Here is a 20577-nt window from a genome sequence, read left to right as displayed (position 1 = left end):
ACATAGTCAATTATTTCTTTCTTTAAAAATATGTTTTATTGATTTCAGAGAGAAGGAGGAGAGAGACAGAGACATCAATGATAAGAATCATCTATCGACTGCTTCCTGCACACCTCCCACTGGGGATCGCGCCCACAGCCCAGGCATATGCCTGGACCAGGGGAATCAAACCCCGACCTCCTGGTTCATAGGTCAACACTCAACCACTGAGCCACACCAGCTGGGCTATTTAAACATTTCTATCTTAAAGCAAACAAGTTTTTCTACTGTGACTTAAATCATTCATCGTCCACATATGTTAATGTTAACATCATACGCACGAATGTCCACACTAATAAAACTTCCGAAGATCAACTTCAGTGTACTCTCTGACCAAATTACAACAAATTCCTGAATTGGGGAGCTCTGAACTGATGACGCTTTTCACAGTGACATAAAGCCATGGTCAGCTTCAAAAACACTCACATACTATTTTATTACAAGCCTACCCAGCAGAACCCACTATTGGCCACAGTGCCCACCCATCCATCATAAGGTCCACTCTCACCTCCAGAGAGGCAGCCTAATTAGTTCTAAGCCAATCATTGATTCAGGGTGGGCAACAGGAACTAAACTTACCCAATCAGGCAGACTGCAGGAAAGGACTTCTCCCACGTACTAGCTGTGAACAAGGAATCAATGGATGCCAATGGATGTCATCCTATAACCGCCTGACAACCAGAGAGGCACCAGCCCTTGGATGAAGCTACTGCCACAAGGACACCGTGGAGGAGAAATGGCCAGAACACAGGTCTCTGAGTCACTATGAGCAGCTGATCACACTGCCCTCAGGGTCCACCCTATCTGTAGCCTCCCAATTATGTATAACAAACATCCCTGTTTAAACCAGTCCCAGCCAGGTTTCTGTTCCAGGCAATCTAAAGCATTGCTGACAGGAATGACTTGAGGAGTAGCTGCAGGGCCATGAGCAAGAGTTTGTAATTTGGCAAAGATACTCTTTAAAGTAAATAATACACTCAGAAAATAGTCCCCTTAATGTTAAAGAAAAAGGAGAAATTACAAAGATGAGTGGTTACCAAGGGCTGGGCATGGAAATGGGAAGTGACTGCAAATGAGCACAAGGTTTCTTTGGGGGTGATGGACATTTCTGAAAATTAGATTGTGGTGATGGTTACACACTCTGTAAATAAACTGAAAACCATTGAATTCAAACGGGTGAATTTTATGGTATGCAAATTAGATTTCAATAAAGCTGATTTTTTAAAAAGCTACAAGGGAGCAGATGATCATTCAGGAAAAGTTACTGATTTAAGGCACTTGTCCTCCATCCCCATCTGATAGCATCACGCCTATGCCTCAAATCCTTCCTTCGATGCTTCCAGATTACCTCTAGAGTCCAAGTTCGTTACAGAGGCACACAAGATCCCTGTTAACCCCCAGCCTCACTTTCCCCACTTCTCATTTAACTCACTGGCAAAGCTTACTTCCAGATACCCATCAAACCATTTCCACTCCAGGCCTCTGCTCACACTACACCCCTGTTCTGGGTCACTGGCTCCAACCTCTTCACCTGATCTACTCTTTCCTATCCTGTGGCAGGTTCTTAGGTTCCCCCTATGGGCCCCCTTAGCATACTGCGCATGCACCATGATGGGTTGGAATTCTGTCTCTCCCACGAAGCTATACCCCAGGGCCTGAAGCTACATTCCAGACCTGATAGGACTGGTCTCATCTTTCCCTTTTACTGGAAGGACACCAGCTTCTTCTGTAGGTCACTTTTGTCATTGAGGTTGGGGGTGGGAGAGTCAGAGGCAGGTTCTAAATCTCCTGGCTCTCACCCACACCCACTTTCCTAGAGCAACTTCAGGCTCAGCAAGGGATAGAGGTGCCCACAACGTGTAAATAGAACCCTCATCCCGGATCTTCTGCTTCTCTACTCAGCTCTCCCTGATGCAGAAGGTAACGGCGACAATGCACAACATCTCTCTCACTGTATAAGCTTCAGAAAAGAGAGGGAACATCCAATCCTTTTTTCTTCTGATTACGGGGTTTCCCTTATTTTTTTTTAACCCTTAGACAAGGTAAGGAGCTGGGGTACGAAAAGTCACAAATGCAACAAGAATGGGAAATACTTCACTTTGAAAAAAAGACTAGACATTAAAAACAGGACACAATAGATTAAGGAAAGCTGAGAAGACTCATCTCCATCTGGTGTCTTATCTTCCTGCATGACCTCAGGGGAAAAGATCTATAGTCTGATTTAAGGAATGTTTAAAAAGCTAGTTACTAAGGAGTGTTGGTTATTTAAAAAAAAAAAAAAAAAGAAAAAGTCATACTGGGAAAAAAGCGCTATAGAATCTGTGCTTCATTACAGCAGTGGCATCAGCAAGCCCTATCTTCCTAGCTTGCCCCGGCTCTCCCAACACCACCAAAAAACGAAACCCCAACACCAGGAGCATAGGAAAGAGCTAAAATAACACTTTAAATGTGCACAATTGTAATTTCAACTCCTACCTCATCATCATGACTACTATTTTCCACTTTTGGGCCCCAGCTTCCCTGGACAAACTCTGGGAGCCTTCACAGACGTTATCTAATGCTAAGCAGGTCAGCAACCTAACCATTAAGTCCTCTTTTTTTCTCCATGCTCTCTGATTTAAGCCAGTCTGGGTACAATCATAAAGAACTGGTCAGTGCCCTGCCAAGAGGGGTGGCTAAGATTTCTCATGTAATTTGGGTCAAACAGGAAGCTCTTAGGGTGTCAGAAAGTTTGCCTTTAAACATCTCAATCTGATCCCTACAGTGAGGTTTTCAAAGTTGTCATTTCCCCCCTCCCACCTTTTGTGGGTTCCAGTTCCATCCCTGGTCAGGGCGAGTGCAGGAGGCAGCTGATGGATATTACTTTCTCTCTTTTCTCTCTCTCTTCTCTCCTCTTTCTTCCTCTCTCTCTCTCTCTCTCTCTCTCTCTCTCTCTCTCTCTCTCTCCCCCCATTCTCCTCCCCCTCCCCCTCCCCACTCCCCTCCTCCTCCCCCTCCCCCTCTCCTTTCCACTGTATCTGAAAAGCAATGGAAAAAAATATCCTCTGGTGAGGATTATTTTTTTAACATTCTTTTTTTCCGCCGGGCCCGCGTTACCAGTTGTTGTAGAACAAAAATTAATTCAATCCTTTGGGGGATCTTGGTCCTTCAAAATCCTCCGTGTGATTCAGGCAATCAACACAGCCCTAAGATAGAGAGCTGGGTCTTGCTACTAAAAGCAGCATCATTTGGAAGCTTCTTAAAACTGCAGAATCTGGGCCTCCCCACATCCACCCGCCCCCATCCCAGACCCCTTAATCGGAATCTTCATTTTAACATAATCCCCCAGGAGCATGTGGCACATTAAGCTCTGTCAACATCTGGCTTCAGAATCTCCAAGGTTGTGTTTTGTTTGTTTCCCCTTCACAAGTGGGAGAAGGAGTAGTGGGAGGTCACCATCAGAATCCACATTCCAAACTTTTTCAGGATCTTTCTGATAAACCACAGGGCCAAATCCTGCTCCCGCCTCCTCCCTCCCCACCTTCCCAGAAACAATGAGTAGTCAGATTAAATGTAAAGGGAGTCAAAGACTAGACAGCCTGCGTTTTCAATTAAAGCAATATATTTTTCCATTTGTGCTGGCAGCATGGACACTTGCATTACTGCACATGTTTCAAGCTGTTCCTACATCATCAAAGCAGCAGAACCTGCAACATCTTTTAGTATTAAAGAGCTTTACGTGCAACCCAAGCATGCTAGGATTAATAATTCTTGGAATTTATGAGAACTACTAATTGCATCCATTCTGAAAAATCAATATACTTCAAGAACTTTTTAAAAATTCATATGCTTATTTCCCTTCTTCAAATAACATCAGAAGGCATTCACAGGAAGTCTTGGTTCCAACTGAAAGTGGCTGCATATTAAAAGAAAGTCAGTAGTAGCCTAACACCCAGCTCAGCCAAGATTCCCAGCAGGTTCTCAGAACCTGACAGATTGGGGTATTCCCTCATGCTAATTACAGTTTGTTTCACTGGCTGTTGTTTTAACGTAGCCAAGGCCACCCAGATAACCCTGTAGCATAGTACAGACTGTGCTAGTTTAGAAACTAAACCACCCCCAGGCCCAAAACCAGCTCTCCCACTGACTAACTGCTCCCCCAGGCAAGTTATTTAACGCCTCTGGTCCACGGGAAGTGCTGTATAAAAGTTTGCTGTTTTTCTCACCAACCATGTAGTACCAGGAATGGTACAGATAATAGAACAATGCATGCACTATGCTCAATTATTACTACTGCTTAAAGAACACTCCACCCAGACTGCATTTCCTTCAATGAATGTTTCACCAGCCACCTTTGCTGTGTCAAGAGAGGTGCTGTGGAAAGTTTTTTACTTTCCTGTGATGGCAAAAGAAAAAACACACCCAGAAACCAATGATATAATCCTCCTCTTCGTCCGATGTAAAGTTCAAAGTTCTCCCTCACCAATCCTAGACTTCATATGGTTTATTTATGTTATGGTTTATTTAATTTCAAAGAGTAGTATAAAAAGATATGAAAGGTATTTAAGCAGGTGAAAAATACAGTCTGCAAAATAGTAGACCGGTACCAATTATATAGCATTTATTGAAATCACAAATGCTGATTTCCAGAATGTTCCCGATAGACAAGTATCAGACATGCCCTTGACTGGCTTTCACAGTATTAATACTCTGTAGTAACATATGCAGTAGTAAGACAGCAGAGGGAATTTAGAAATTGACAGTATTTAAACTACCCATTTTCACCCATTTTTAAGCACTCATGACAAATGAACAAATGATATATTGTTCAACATGTATTTATGAAATCCATTTCCCCAGGCAGTTTCACTAGCCAATGCTTTAACATAAACTGGGTTACCATGAGAATGAAACAACCATGTTCATTTATTTTATCAGAGGCTATGCTTTCTAAGAATACCCATCCTTCCAGTTAGTTCTTACAATGCAAGCATGCGAAGTTAGGCTACTGGGGTTCAAATACCAAGGCTGACCCTCACTACGTGGGCAATCTCCATCAAGTCAGGTAATGTCTCTGACCATCAGTTTTCCCAGCTGATATCAGAATAATCACTACCTGGGACGTGAATGGGGAATGAAGATTCACTGAGTTCATGTTTGTTCTCTATAATTATGAAGAGGAGTAAGTAATACAGTTTTACTAGATAAATAATGAGGCCTCTACTCACAACAACAAATTCACATTCCTTTTCACTATGCCAGGTCCTGAAGTGGTTACAAAAATGTCTAATAGACTCTTCTTGCCCACCCCCCAAATGGAGAAGAGAGTAGTATAGAAAAATATGAAAAGCATTTAAGCAGGTGAAAAATACAGTCTGCAAAATAGTAGACTGGTACCTGATGGCAGGGCTTGGCAGGCTATTCACATCTACCCATAGGAGTAAGTCTTATATGTTTAAAGAAAGAGAAGAATGTGAGCAAGAGAAAAGCCACCCACTACTTCCTCCCTAGGTTAGCCTTGACAAGGGTTGCTCTCATCAGCAACATTCCCATAGCACTGTTACCTTCCAAAGCACGAATATTATACTGAGGGGATCCAAACTTGTTCATGCCTCAGGGCCTTTGCACTGGCCGTTCTCTGCTTAGATGGCTCTTAGTAATGGTAGGAGTCTCGTCATCATTCAGGTGCAAGCTACAATGTCACTTCCCCCAAGAGGCCTTCTCTGATGGCTCCAGCTGAAACAGCCCACACACTCCACCAGTCACCCTATCGTTTTCCCCTCCAGTATTTCTTTGCTGCATGTTTCATTATAATTATCACGTCTCTTGTCTGCACTTATGCTCTCTCTCTCCTCTGTTAGAATGTACACTCTCTAAGACCACAGACCTTGTAAGGCCCATTCCTAAAATGGTACCAGACACATAGAGGGCACTCAGTGGACAGAGCTAGGTAATATAGGCATACCTCGGAGATACGGTGGGTTCACTTCCAGACCACCACAATAAAGCAAGTCATAATCATTTGCTGATGGAGGGTCTTGCCTTCAATTTGTAAAAAAAAAAGAAATGTAACTTCTGCGAAGCACAAAACGAGGTATGCCTGTATATGTGTATGTAGTTTGATAGTTCCAACATCTGTGTCTTATCTGTCTGGTTCTGATGACTGCTTTGTCTCTCCTAAAAGAGAATAATTTATTTGGAAATGTGTATGTTTATAAATTAAAGTATACCACAATATTGCATGTTGATTCATTGTCCTTTAAACTGATATGCAATCATTATTATTAATATTCATGGAAATTGGAAGTTACTAATGATCATACTCTCATTCAGCAAGTGTTGGATCCCAGGCTGCAATATATCATGCAACACCTAGGAACCTAAAATCTCAAACCTTCAAACTGCCACTCCTCTCACCCACATTTCTAATTTAATGTAATCAGATATAAATGAAAACAGCAGCAGCTTGGAAGATCCATCTCATGGGGGAAAAAAAGTTCCCTTTTTACTCAAATAACTCACTACCTTAGATAATAGCAGATAAATGATGCTATGAAAAAATGAACCATGAATGACTACAAAAATTTAGATTAATCTTAAGGATTATATATTAAATTCAATTAAACCAGCTGAATATTTAACACAATCTTTCTCTGTACCATTTTAGCCACTCTGGGGAAAAATGGGTAGATGTGAATAACCTTCCAAGCCCTGCCATCAGGACAGACATAGCGACAGGGTATGGGGCTGAGTGGAGCCCGAGTGGCCATGCAGTCTGGGAATGGCAAAAGCACAGCACAGGCCAAGAATTGCCCTACAGTAAGTTCATTAGCAGAAAGAGTCACTTGTAATTATTTTTAAGCTTTAATATTTACTTGTATATTCCAATTAAAAGGAAGAAAAGCATATAGTGTTCAGTAAAGTAGATGAAATTCATTTGGCTTTCATTATAATGAATAAAGACAGGTCTAAGTTTGTCTATAATGAGACTAAAATGGGGTGGCTCTACTCATGATGATTCGATAGCTTTAATTACTGTGTGTGGCTCCGTGAGCTGCATCCTAGGTAGAACTGCAATCAGGGTGACCAGTTAGATAGCTAAATAACACACTTCTCCCTGCCTGAGAACCATTGCTTGTCAATTGTGCTATGATGTTACAAGGGGTGTTTACAAATCAGCTACACCCCTGCATTGCAACAGGCCTGAAATTAGATTTCATATCCAGGTCCAGGGCAGGGGACTGTGTTCAGTTTAAAGTTGGCAGCACCCTTGACTTGATTGTCACCTTAAAACATCTGTTAATAGAACCCTTGGAAGTTCAAGTTTTAAGATAAAAGGATTAGTTAAATTGAATAAAAAATATCAGAGGCTAAAAAAGAAGTAAGGTATATGGATGTTTAACCACTGCTGACAGGAGAGGCTCGCACTTTAATTGCATGGATTATATGTACCAAAGAGATCGTCTGTCATGTGACAGTTTAAATCAAATAACAGAGTGTTCCCTGAAAAAATATCATAAGCAATGAAGCAATTTCTCAACGTTTAAAACCACACAAACCCAGCATGCTCCATATTCCAATGTGTTTCAAAGATCCTATCATGGCCGAAACCGGTTTGGCTCAGTGGATGGAGTGTCGGCCTGCGGACTGAGGGGTCCCGGGTTCGATTCCGGTCAGGGGCGTGTGCCTTGGTTGCGGGCACATCCCCAGTGGGAGATGTGCAGGAGGCAGCTGATCGATGTTTCTCTCTCATCGATGTTTCTAACTCTCTATCTCTCTCCAGATTCCTTCTCTATTTGTGCCCATGATGGCCTCAATATAACAGTGTGACTACAAGTTTAGCAGTCATAACTTAATCATAATTTTGATTTTATATAGTTTCTTATTTTGATTGATTTCAGAGAGAAAGGGAGAGGGAGAGATGGAAGCATCAATGATGAGAGAGAATCATCAATCAGCTGCCTCCTGCACACCCTCCACTGGGGATCAAGCCCAGACATGTGCCCTGACCGGGAATCAAACCACGACCTCCTGGTTCATACGGTACTCTGAACCACTTAGCCACACCGGCTGGGCATATAGTTTTAATGTAGCATTTGCCCATAATCTGTCAACGTAAGCAAACCCCATATGACCGAAGACTTCAGCCTACCGGTAGCATCACATTGCAGACAATGACATACTGTCTAAACATTCACAGCCTTGCTAAGAATATATTCCCTTTTTAACACTTACACTAATGCCCATTATAGTTTCCTATAATCATGACTAAAATGTACATCTGTAGTAAATATTTAAACACAATTTTAATTTACCTTTTCTTCCATGATGTGCAAAAACAGTCCCTCTTGGTTTTAACCTGGCACCCGCTCTACTGATACAATCTCACATCTCGCCCTTAGCCTTGTTTCCTTGCCAGGAAAATTGCATCCCCGAGAGCTTCGTGGCCACCAGTAAGTTTAGAAAAACAAGGTTCACTGTAAGAGGAGACAGCAGCCAGGGTGTCCTCACACTGCCTGGGAACCCTGCACGGCCACAGAGCGCTGCCTTCCCTGCCCCAGCCTTTCAGGAGAGCACGGTCACAGGCTCCTCGCTCTAGGTCTCCATCTGGGACCACCTGCCTCAAGAAGGCTGGGCAGGATGTGGTTTGGCTTAGACAACCTCTCGGCTTACATGTGCAGGCAAGCCCACTTTGTTTTTCACACAGGCTTCCAGGCACAGGATATCGTCTCTTGGTTTTCTTGAGAAAAACCTGGTGGTCCCAGAGGAAGTATGGCAACAAATGAAACACTCCTTCCTCCATGACAAGCAAAACAGGCAGCGAAGAGCTAAAATGGGCTCACTTCAAGCACCTCATTCCACAAATCAGTTGTGAGTACACAAAACACAAGAGTTTATTCTTGTATTGTTATTCATTAATAACTGTATTATTTTCCATATAGACAACTGTTACCCTACTTTTGCCCCACCCTGTACATATATGCGTGTGGCTTTTGAGTTAACACATATTGTGATCACACATTAAAGAGACATTTTCACCTTCCCCTTCCCTGAACTTCTCTCCAGACTTTCTTGTCTAATCTTCCTCAGTAGTAGAAAGATGATGAAATGTACCTGTAATCCCAAGGGGCGAGGGGAGGGGTAGGGTACGTTAGTTCAAATCTCTTTGTGAGTCAAGAAACTAAAGTGAAACAAAATGTCTCCTGGGCAGCCCTTGAGGTGTGATGACAACATGTCATATCCTTCAGGACAGAGTTTGTGCCTTCATGATGTGCCTCTTCTTGCTTTCTAGCTGAGGTCACACTCCTTCCAGGCAGACCCCCACTAGTCACTCTCCTGGGAGGCGGGCAAAGGGGAGTGCTAGTGCCTGGCCATCTGTCCATTTCTGTCTCTTCTGTCCTACAGGCTGGCTGGGACTGGAGTATCACAGCTTGAGGCTCTCCCTGTCCCACCCCCACTCTTTCATCTCCATGGGTGTCATCCCCCTCCACAAATAAACCTTCTGCACTCCTACCTCCAATTCAGCACCCGCTGCCCACAGCACCCAACTGACAAACTGTCTCTGTATTTTTCCAGTCTCTCGGAGTGGCTTAATACTTATATTAATAGCTGATATTTGTTGGCTGAGTAAATGTATCAAATACTCTGAGTTGTCCTGCACACGTGATCTCATGCATACTCTCAAGTACAGTAGCTAAGAGGTATACCATTGTGGTTCCAATTCCGTTTTCAGAGAAGGAAATGAGTAGAAGCCCAGAGGAATTAAATAACTTCCTCAAGGTCTCAGAGCTCAAACACCTAGACTCAAGCTTCTGGGATGGCTGGGTACCACTGTTCCCAGTCCAACCCTGATTGAGTCCCAGAAGGTCCCGCATCCCAGGAGCTTGGCACAGGCCTCAGGAAAGACATGCTGAATGCAACGGGCCTGATCAGGTTCACAGGCCACAGAAAAAAAAAAGGTTGAAATTTCTATTGGTAGAAAGACAAGGGCACAACAGGTTTTCTTCCAGCACACAGTGTGTACGTTATGGGGAAGGGTGAAGATGAAATTTTCAAACCTATCCATGCTACAGATGTTTGTACATTTATTTCTCCACCTTCACCCTGGAAAAGCAATTTAATGGTAGCTGAAATGAAGATATTACTTTAAAAGGGCCATCATCAAGTAAAATTGAATGGATAGGATGAAAATATAAAAAGTTATTGTGCAACTTATTCATAAACTTTTATTCCAAAAATTACCATTTCAAACAACTACCATTTACTCCACTTCATATTTATCTATATCTATATCTATATCTATATCTATATCTATATCTATATCTATATCTATATCTATATAGATAAAAGCCTAAGCAACCAACTGACTGGCCGACTGGCTGGTAGCTATGACACGCACTGACCACCAGGAGGCAGACACTCAAATGCAGGAGCGGAAACCACAGGCATGGAAACTTGGAACAGACTGATGAATCTCAGAGAGGAGGGGGGAGGGGGGAGGGGGAGGGGGGAGAATGGGAAGAGATTAACCAAAGATCTTATATGCATACTAGAGGCCTGGTGTACGAGTTTGGGCACTGGTGGGGTCCCTCAGCCTGGCCTGTGCCCTCTCGAAATCCGGGACCCCTTGGGTGATGTCAGACTGCCGGTTTCAGCCCAATCCCTGCAGGAACATGGCACACATTCCTTAAAGCTTCCTTGAATAAAGAATTCAAGCGATACATCAAATTTACTCTGTGCTATAATTTGGAATGTTCTGCTTCCTGTTTTTGGAGATACTGACTTTTTTAAAGTCAAAATTTATCAGCCTGCAGAATGTGTACATTTGGTGGGCACATGCACCTAATTTTTAAAATTCTAATTCTTACAATGTGATTTAAAAGCTCCATTAATACTGATCAGATTTTTTTTAAAACCCTTAGAGATATTTTGTAATTAAATACATGAACATAGTAGAAAAGTGTTATATTTTTTGGTTAAGAATGGTAGTGATTTTCATTTATATGCCCATACTTGGACTAATTCTTAATGGGAAAAAATGCCCCTACTATGAGGTCCCCTTACATCAGGTAAGAGATTTCTGTCTGAGTTGTTCACCAATGTCTTCCCTAGTAGTGCCTAGGACACAACACACACTCAATAAACATTTGATGAATGGATGAGTGAAACTCAGAGAGCTTAATATACTTGCCCAAGATGGTAGACCTCAGCTGTGACTCCAAACCAGTGCTCTGAGTCACCAGTTTGTGACAAAACCCAGATGCTATATCATTACATACTCAGATATCTAGAGACCTGATAAAATTCAAACCTAATTACATAGCAAGAGACCAATTTCCTCAGCTCATTTGGTACTTTTACTAATCTCATATTCACTTGGAAGACAAGAGGGATTTAAAAAACAACAACTTAGAAAAAGTAGCATACACCTGGGGGCTGCTTTAGTCACAAGAACCTGAAGAATGAAAGCACTGCAATCCCTGAGGAAAAATAAACAAATCAGATAAAAATAATTAAAAATTTTAAATAACCTTTAAAAAGTCTCAGAAATACACCCAGCCAGAGTGGCTAAGTGGTTGAGCATCGACTTATGAACCAGGAGGTCATGGTTTGATTACCAGTCAGGGCACATGCAAGGATTGCGGGCTCAGTCTCCAGTGTAAGGCGTGTAGGAGGCAGCCGATCAATGATTCTCTCTCATCATTGATGTTTCTATTTCTCTCTTCCTCTCCCTTCCTCTCTGAAATCAATAAAAACATTTTTAAAATAAATTAAAAAATAAAAAGTCTTAGAAATAAAGATACAACAAAAGTGACTTCTAACATTTTAGCATTTCCCCCTATACAGAAGATTTGGTAGTTTGTGTATCATGCTGCATGCACAAATATGTACCCTGCTTTTTTCTCTCTCTTATAGCACATGTATTTTCTATATTACTGCATACATTTATTATAGCCCCAAATTTTAAGTTATGTAGTATCTTGCCAGCAGGCAACAAAGTCTAAGCTGGTAAAAAGGAAAACAAGGCATACAAACAGCAACTAAACATGCAAGCCTACAAAAACTGTTCAGCACACCATCTTCAATTCGACGGCTAGCTCCACCACTGAACCTGGCCTGGGTGTGTTTCCCAGGGGACAGGAGGATTAGTTCCTTCGGAAATCCTCAGGTCATACTGCTTCTAGAAATGAGAACCTAAGGCCATGGGCTACTTAAGTAGCCACTGCCACCACCATCCAAAGAGTAAGGGCTAAGTTTCCAATGATGTCAATAAGCCCAAGTGCAGAGAAATAAACAACAAAGAGAGTCACTCATTGAACAAATATGGATAAGCACTACTATGCACCAAGCACTGAGCACACAATAATGCACTGATGCTTCGGAACCACAGTCCAATAAGGGAGAGAGTTATTCGTCATATAGCCCCCAAAAAAGACTGTAAATCCCAAGAGTGACAAGTGCTACTGAGGAGAGAAATATGGCACTAGAAAGATTTAAAGAAAATGGGTATTTGAGTGGGGAGGTCTAGGAAGGTTTCCCTGGGAAAGCATGAGGTGAGCTCTGCGGCTGAGAAGGCATTAATGGGATGCAGGGATATGAAGTGGGTAATGAGGCTGGAAAAAATGGGGGTCACAGCACACAGGATCTTGTAAGCTGACCACACTCAAGGGTTTAGTCCCTGCTCTAAAAACAGCCCGGCCAGCATGGCTCAGTGGTTGAGCCCTGACCTATGAACCAGGAGGTCATGGCTTGATTCCCAGTCTGGGCACTTGCCCAGGTTACAGGATTCATCCCCAGTGTGAGGCATGCAAGAGGCAGCCAATCAATGATTCTCTCTCATCATTAATGTTTCTCTCTCTCCCTCTCCATTCCTCTCTGAAATCCATAAAAATATTTTAAAAAACAAACAAAACCAAAAAAACCAAGGGAAAGCCAAGGTAGGATTTTGAGTATGTGGGGTACATGGGGAAGGGGTAAGATCAAATTTACATTTCAAGACCATCAGTGTAACTGATGCCTCAATTTGAGGCAGAAACAGCAGGGGCATCACGGCAGACCTGGGGGAGTGTGCCCAGGAGTCCAGACCCAGGGCTGTATCCTGCACCCAGCCCTTTCATCAACAAGGTCTCTGAGGCCCCCACGACCTCTTGCCTGAACTCCACTCTCCCCTCCCCCACTCCTCTTCCTCTGTTCTACTTCTATCATTGGCTCCGCCAGTCTCCAGGCCAACCACAGACAGGCCAAATACTAATGCCTCCTTGTACCTGCTCAGAGCATGGTCGGAACTTTCCTAAATGCCATTCGTGACCATCACAACATGATGACAGAATATGACCACACAGAGAGATAAGTGAAACACCCAGGATGGGCTGGAGAACTGTGGTAGATGGAAAAGCATTTTTTAAAATTTAATGTCAAATAAGAACAAGATTGCCCTAACCGGTTTGGCTCAGTGGATAGAGCGTCAGCCTGCGGACTCAAGGGTCCCAGGTTCGATTCCTGTCAAGGGCATGTACCTTGGTTGTGGGCACATCCCCAGTAGGGAGTGTGCAGGAGGCAGCTGATCGATGTTTCTCTCTCATCGATGTTTCTAACTCTCTATTCCTCTCCCTTCCTCTCTGTAAAAAAATCAATAAAATATATTTTAAAAAAATAAGAACAAGAGTTAGGAATCCCAAAACAAACCAATGCTGGGATTCATGACCAGAGATACAAATGGGTCTGCGGTACAGCTGCACATTGGGATTTTTTAAAGCTCCCCTGGTGATACTCATATGCAGCCAAGTTTGAAAGCCAATGATGTTCGTTTTTTTACTTTTTATTTTACACTAGAGGTCCAGTGCACAGATTCATGCACATTGAAAGGAAATTAATTAGAAGAAATATTTTAATATCGCTATTCGCTCTTTCTCTATAATAGAAGTGTAAGATGAAAATTAGTAAAATGTATATGAAAATAATATATAATTGATTAATAAATAATAACATGATATAACAACAAAGACATGATATAAAAACAACAAAGACATGATATAAAAACATTGATAAAAACAATGACTGATAAATTAAACTTATTCTAATATCTCCCTGTATACCACATTAAGAGTAAAAACACTTTCAGAGTGCTTGACTAATTTCCCTTCTGATGAAGTATTTACAACTTTAACTTTAACATCACACGCTCTTCGAACTCAACAAAAAGCAACATGTAACTAACTATGTCCAAAAACGGGTTCAGGTAGAAATATTCCTACTCTGTCTAGAGTTTGTCCTTATAATTTATTAATAGTCATCGCAAATGCTAGCATCACGGGAAACTGTCTTTGAATTAATTTAAATGAAAGGCCAGTGTCAGACGGGGACAAATCAATTCTTGGAATCAGAACAGATCCTGTTAATACTTCCGCAGATCCTGTTAATACTTCAGCTTCGATTATGTTAGATCACAATCTTTTGATAATAAATCTAGTACCATTACAAAGACCCCATTTACTATTAAGATTTCTCAGTAGCATGATGATTACACCTACTTTCAATTTTAATTTATGACACGGCATTCCCAAAGGAGTAATACTATTAAGAAATTCGATGGGAGCAGTCAGTCAGATGGCCGGATGGATGGATGGTCGGTCACTTAGCCTTTGATATATATACTCACAGGAACTTACAAAAATAGTGCACAGAGTCCCATGAAGCCTTCACCCAGCTTCCTTCAGTACAATGCAATATCAAACACATTGATACAATACTGTTAACTATACTACAGATCTTCAGTTCCCATCAGTTTTTCCATGCACTGATCCAATGTGTAAATTTGCATAAGCACCATCACAATCAAGATACAGAGCGGTTCCATCTCCACAAAAGAACTTCCTTGTGCTACCCTTTTATAGTCCTACCAGTCCTCCCTGGACTCTGTCACTGTCCCTTGGCAACCAGTCATCTGTTTTCCAACTCTATAATATTATCATTTCAAGAATTTAATATAAATCAAATACACAGTATATAACATTTGAGATTGGCTTTATTCACAAAGCACAATACCCTTGGGATCCATCCAAGTAGCTCCCTGTATTCATTCCTTACTATTGCTGAGTAATCTTCCAACATATGGATGGACCAGGGTGTGCTTAATCATGCACTCATTGAAAGCATTTAGGTGGTTTCCAATTTGGAGCTATTATAAATAAAGCTGCTAGGAACATTGCTGTACACAATTTTGTGTGGACATACAATAAACCCTTGATTTTGCGTACCTCGATTTAACAGACCAGATTTAACGCACAAAATTTCTAGTCCCTATGTCATTTGTGAAAATTAACACCCTGTTAATTTTAAAATGCCTTTAAACAGGATTTTCTTATAATTAAAAGTTTATTTTTGTTATTAATCCACTGTTATTTTTAACAAATTTTAGCGAGTAGGCCATACGCTGGAAAAAAACGCTGTAGTAATTTCACCGACATAAATAACTATTACATATCTACAACTTGTCTACATATCCAAGAGTCACCACTTGTAAACAATGTTCAGCGAATGATTAGCACGTGATCACACTGCATCAAGAGGCTATTGGTTCTGTTGTTGTGTGGCGTGACTTTCTGCAGCAGTTTTAACTCCAGGGCAGATATTCCCACATGCGCTAAGCCATGCCCAGCCATGTGCATTTGTTTACTCGCAGTGACTGCTGAATGCACACATTTACTAGACCTGTTCAGTATAAATTTAAAATTACAGTAATACATATAGAAAACTTTTTTGTGAAATGAAACTTTTCATACATATTTAATTTTAAGGATACAAACGTGTCTACATAAGTAAAAACAGGTAAACTTATTTGTCAATTTTTTTAATTTGCCAATTTTTTAACATACACATTTAGAAAAACTACTTTATTACAGAATTAACTTTCAGATTTAATGGACAGCCCCTTGCCCAAATTAGTCCATTATATTGAGGTTTTACTATATATATTTATTTCTCTGGAATGAATGTCCAAGAATGCAATTACTGGGTCATGTGGAAAGTACATAATTAGTTTTATAAGAAACTATCAAACTATTTTGTAGAGTGGCTAGACCATTTTACATCCCCACCAGCAATATACAAGACTAGAGGCCTGGTGCACAAAAATGTGTGCACTCAGGGGGGTCCCTCAGCCCGGCCTATGCCATCTTTCAGTCTGGGACCCTCGGAGGATGACCACCTGCTGGCTTAGGCCCACTCCTGGGGGATCAGGCCCAAGCTAGCAGTCAGACATCCCTCTGGCAGCCCGGCAGCCCTCAGGGGATGTCCAATTACCAGCAGGGAGCAGACCTAAGCTGCAGCCGGACATCCTTAGTGCTGCTGAGGAGGTGGAAGAGGCTCCCGCCACCACCGCTGTACTGGCAGCTGTCAGCCTGGCTTGTGGCTGAACAGAGCTCCCCCTGTGGGAGTGTACTGACCACCAGGGGACAGCTCCTGCATTGAGCATCTGCCCCCTGGTGGTCAGTGTGTGTCATAGTGACTAGTCATTCCCAGTCGTTCTGCTGTTGGGGTCAATTTGCATATTACCCTTTTATTATATAGGATAGAGGCCTGGTGCATGGGTGGGGACTGGCTGGTTTGCCCTGAAGGGTGTCCCGGATCAGGGTGGGGGTCCCGCTGGGGTGCCTGGCCAGCCTGGGTGAGGGGCTGATGGGTGTTTGCAGGTTGGTCACACCCCCTTCAGGGTGGGGGTCCCCACTAGGGTGCCTGGCCAGCCTGGGTGAGTGGCTGATGGCTGTTTGCAGGCTGGTCAAGCCCCTCCAGTGGGGATCCTCACCCCATGGAGGTTTGGCCAGCCTGGGTGAGGGGCTGATGGCTGTTTTCAGGCTAGCCACACCCCCTTTAGGGTGGGGGGTCCCCACTGGGGTGCCTGGCCAGTCTGGTGAGGGACTGAGGGCCGTTTTCAGGCAAGCCCCCTGGCGACGGAAGCTCCCAGCCTCTCCTTTTTTCCTTTTCTTTTTATTCTGGGATTTATTTACCTTCTGTAATTGAAACTTTGTAGCCTTGAGTGGAGCTCAGAGCTGGCCAGGGCAGGCGGGAAGTTTGGCTTCCTCCATCGCCAGGGGCAACCCAAGCCTCGTGCTTGCTCCAGCTCCATGGCTGCCGGCCGCCATCTTGGTTGGGTTAATTTGCATATAGTTGCTCTGATTGGCTGGTGGGTGTGGCTTAAGGCATAGCAAAGGTACGGTCAATTTGCATTTTGCATGTTTGTCTTTTATTAGTGTAGATAACCAGTCTCTCTACATCCTCACCAGCATTTGTTGTTATCACTACTGGTTTTTATTTTAGCCTTTCTAATGACCATCCTAATATGCTAGTATACATAGTACTAGCTCATTGTGGTCTTAATTTGCACTTCTCTAATGGCTAATGATGTGGAAGATCTTTTCATATGTTATTTTCCACCTGTATAACTCCTTCAGTAAAATTTCTGTTCGTCTTTTACTTATTTTTAATTGGATTTTTTGGCTCCTTACTATTTATTGTATTTTGAGAGTTCTTTATGCATTCTAAATACAAGTCCTTTTTCAGACATGTGTTTAGCTAATATTTTCTCCCTGTTTGTAATCTGTCTTTTCATCCTCTGCACAGGATTTTTCACAGGGCAGAAGTTTTTAATTCTGAAGAAGTCTAATTGCTCCATTTCTTCTTTAATGTTCTGTTGGTGTAATATCTAAGAATTCTTCACCTAGGCCTTGGTCCTGAAGACTTTCTCCTATGTTTAATTCTTAAACTCTTAGAGTTTTATATTTTACATTTAAATCCCTGATCCACTTTCAGATCATTTTTATGAGGTATAAGGTTTGCGTTAAGGTTTATTTTCTGCCTATGGATGTTCAAATGATCCAGCACACTTTTTGAAAAGGCTCTCCCTCCTCCTTTGAATTGCTTATGCCCTTTTGTCAAAAATTAGTTGAGCATATTCACTTTTTAGTTACAGTGTTACTGTGTAGATTCTTTTTTTCTTCATTGATTAAGGTATTATATATGTGTCCTTATACTCCCATTGCCCCCCCCACCCCCCACTCATGCCCTCACCCCCCTGGTGTCTGTGTCCATTGGTTAGGCTTATATGCATGCATAGATGTCCTTTGGTTGATCTCTCCCCCATACCCCCACCCTCCCCTACCTTCCCTCTGAGGTTTGATGGTCTGATTGATGCTTCTCTGTCTCTGGATCTGTTTTTGTTCATCAGTTTGTGTTGTTCATTATATTCCACAAATGAGTGATATTTATCTTTCTCTGACTGGCTTACTTCACTTAGCATAATGCTCTCCAGTTCCATCCATGCTATTGCAAATGGTAAGAATTCCTTCTTTTTTACTGCAGCATAGTATTCCATTGTGTAGATGTACCACCGTTTTTTAATCCACTCATCTGCTGATGGGCACTTAGGCTGTTTCCAAATCTTAGCTATGGTACATTGTGCTGCTATGAACATAGGGGTGCATATATCCTTTCTGATTGGTGTTTCTAGTTTCTTGGGATATATTCCTAGAAGTGGGATCACTGGGTCAAATGGGAGTTCCATTTTTAGTTTTTTGAGGAAACTCCAGGGAACTCATACAACTTAACAAAAGGAAGATAAACATTCCAATCAAAAAATGGGCAAAGGACCTAAATAGACACTTTTCAAAAGAGGACATTCAGAAACCCAAGAGACATATGAAAACATGCTCAAAGTCACTAATCATCCGAGAGATGCAAATCAAAACTACAATGTGGCACCATCTCACACCTGTCAGAATGGCTATCATCAACAAATCAACAAACAAGTGCTGGCGAGGATGCGGAGAAAAAGGAACCCTGGTGCACTGCTGGTGGGTGTTGTGTAGATTCTTGAGATGTTCTCCTTAGGGAATTATATCATCTGAAAACAGAGATAGTTTTATTCTTCCTCTCCAATTTGTATGCTTTTCTTTCTTTTCTCAACATTGTGCTTCTAGGACTTCCCAGACTATGTTGAATAAGACTGGTGAGAGCAGACGTCCTTGCCTTGTTCTGATTGTCAGGGGAGAAAGCATTCAGTCCTTCACCATTTACTGTTAACTGTAGGTGTGTGTGTGTGTGTGTGTGTGTGTGTGTGTGTGTGTGTCTGCACGCACGTGTGCGCACGCATGTGCACGCACACACGTGCTTTCATCAAGCTGGGAAAACTAACCTTTATTCCTACTTTACTGAAAGTTTTGATTATAAATGGGTGTTGAATTTCATCACATGTTTTTCTGCATCAATTGATATGATTCTGTGATTATATTTTTCCCATAGCCTGCTGATAAGGTGGATTATATTAATTGATTTTCAAACATTGAAGCAGTCTTCAATACCAACCCCACTTGTCATGGCATGTAATTCTTTTTATATATTGCTAGATTTATTTTGCTATTACTTTATTGAGAATTTTGAGGGATATTGGTCTGTAGGGTTTTTTGTATGTTTGTTGTTTTTTTACTGTCTGTCTGGTTTTGATATCAAGGTAATACTGGCCTCATAAATGACTTGGGAAGAATTCCCTCCTCTCCTATTTTCTACAAAAGAGTATATAGAATTGGTGCTAATTTTTTAAATGTTTGGTGGAAATCTCCATTATAACCCTCTAGGCTTGGATATTTCTTTTTTGAAAGCTTTTCAATTATTAATTCATTTTGTAATAGTGGGAGGACAATTGAGATTATTTCATCTTGGGTGAGTTTTAGTAGTTTGTGGTTTTCAAGGAATTGTCCCATTTCATCCAAATTGTTAAATGTATATGCATAGAATTATTTGCAGCACTGTCTTATTATCCTTTTAATAGCTGCATGATCTGTAGTGATAGCCCCTGCTTTATTCCTAATATTTTAATTTATGTCTTCTTTTTTATTTTTATTTGTCTTTTTAAGGGTTCATCCACTTACCCTGTTTGGGTTTTGCTCAGCTTCTTGATTCTAAATGTTTATCCCTTTTGCCCAATTTAGGGAGTTTTCAGCCATTTCTTTGAATACTTTTTATTTCTATACTCTTCTCCTTCTGCAACTCTAATGACACAAATGTTAGATCTTATGTTATTGTACCATAGGTCTCTGACGCTCTGTTTATTTTTTTCACCAGACTATTATCTGTCTGTTGTTCAGACTAAGTTTTATGCATCTGACTTCAACTTCATTGATTCTTTCCTGTCATCTCTAACCTATTAAGCTCATCCAGGGAACTTTTTAATATGGTGATTTTATTTTCCAGTTGCATAATTTCTATCCTTAAATATCTTCTATTTGCTAAGTTTTTAAATTTTTCATTTTGTTTCAAGCGTGTTTTAATTGCTCATTAAAACATTTTTATGATGGCTACTTTAAAATCTGTCTGACACCAGTAAATCCAACATCTGAGTCTTCTGATGTTGATATCTGTTGATTATCTTTTCAGTTAAGCTGTAATTTTCCTGGTTCTGGGTATGACAAGTGATTTTTAAAGTGTGTCCTAGGCATTTGGGCTATTATGTTATGATGTTTAAATAATTTAAATTTTAGCAGGCAATAACCCTATTTAGGTTAAGCA

General features: G+C 41.5%; 1 protein-coding gene across 3 annotated transcripts in view; it reads right to left on the bottom strand.

Moving 5' to 3' along the window:
* SH3KBP1 (SH3 domain containing kinase binding protein 1) overlaps positions 1–20577 on the bottom strand; it is a 271074-nt gene that overhangs the window by 240041 nt on the left and 10456 nt on the right. The gene's annotated exons all lie outside the window — the stretch shown is intronic.

This window comes from Myotis lucifugus, unplaced genomic scaffold, assembly GCF_000147115.1.
Source record: "Myotis lucifugus unplaced genomic scaffold, Myoluc2.0 scaffold_49, whole genome shotgun sequence".
In the NCBI taxonomy this organism is placed as follows: domain Eukaryota; kingdom Metazoa; phylum Chordata; class Mammalia; order Chiroptera; family Vespertilionidae; genus Myotis; species Myotis lucifugus.
The sequence above is the reverse complement of the archived record's forward strand: the minus strand, read 5'-3'. Positions and strand labels throughout refer to the sequence as shown.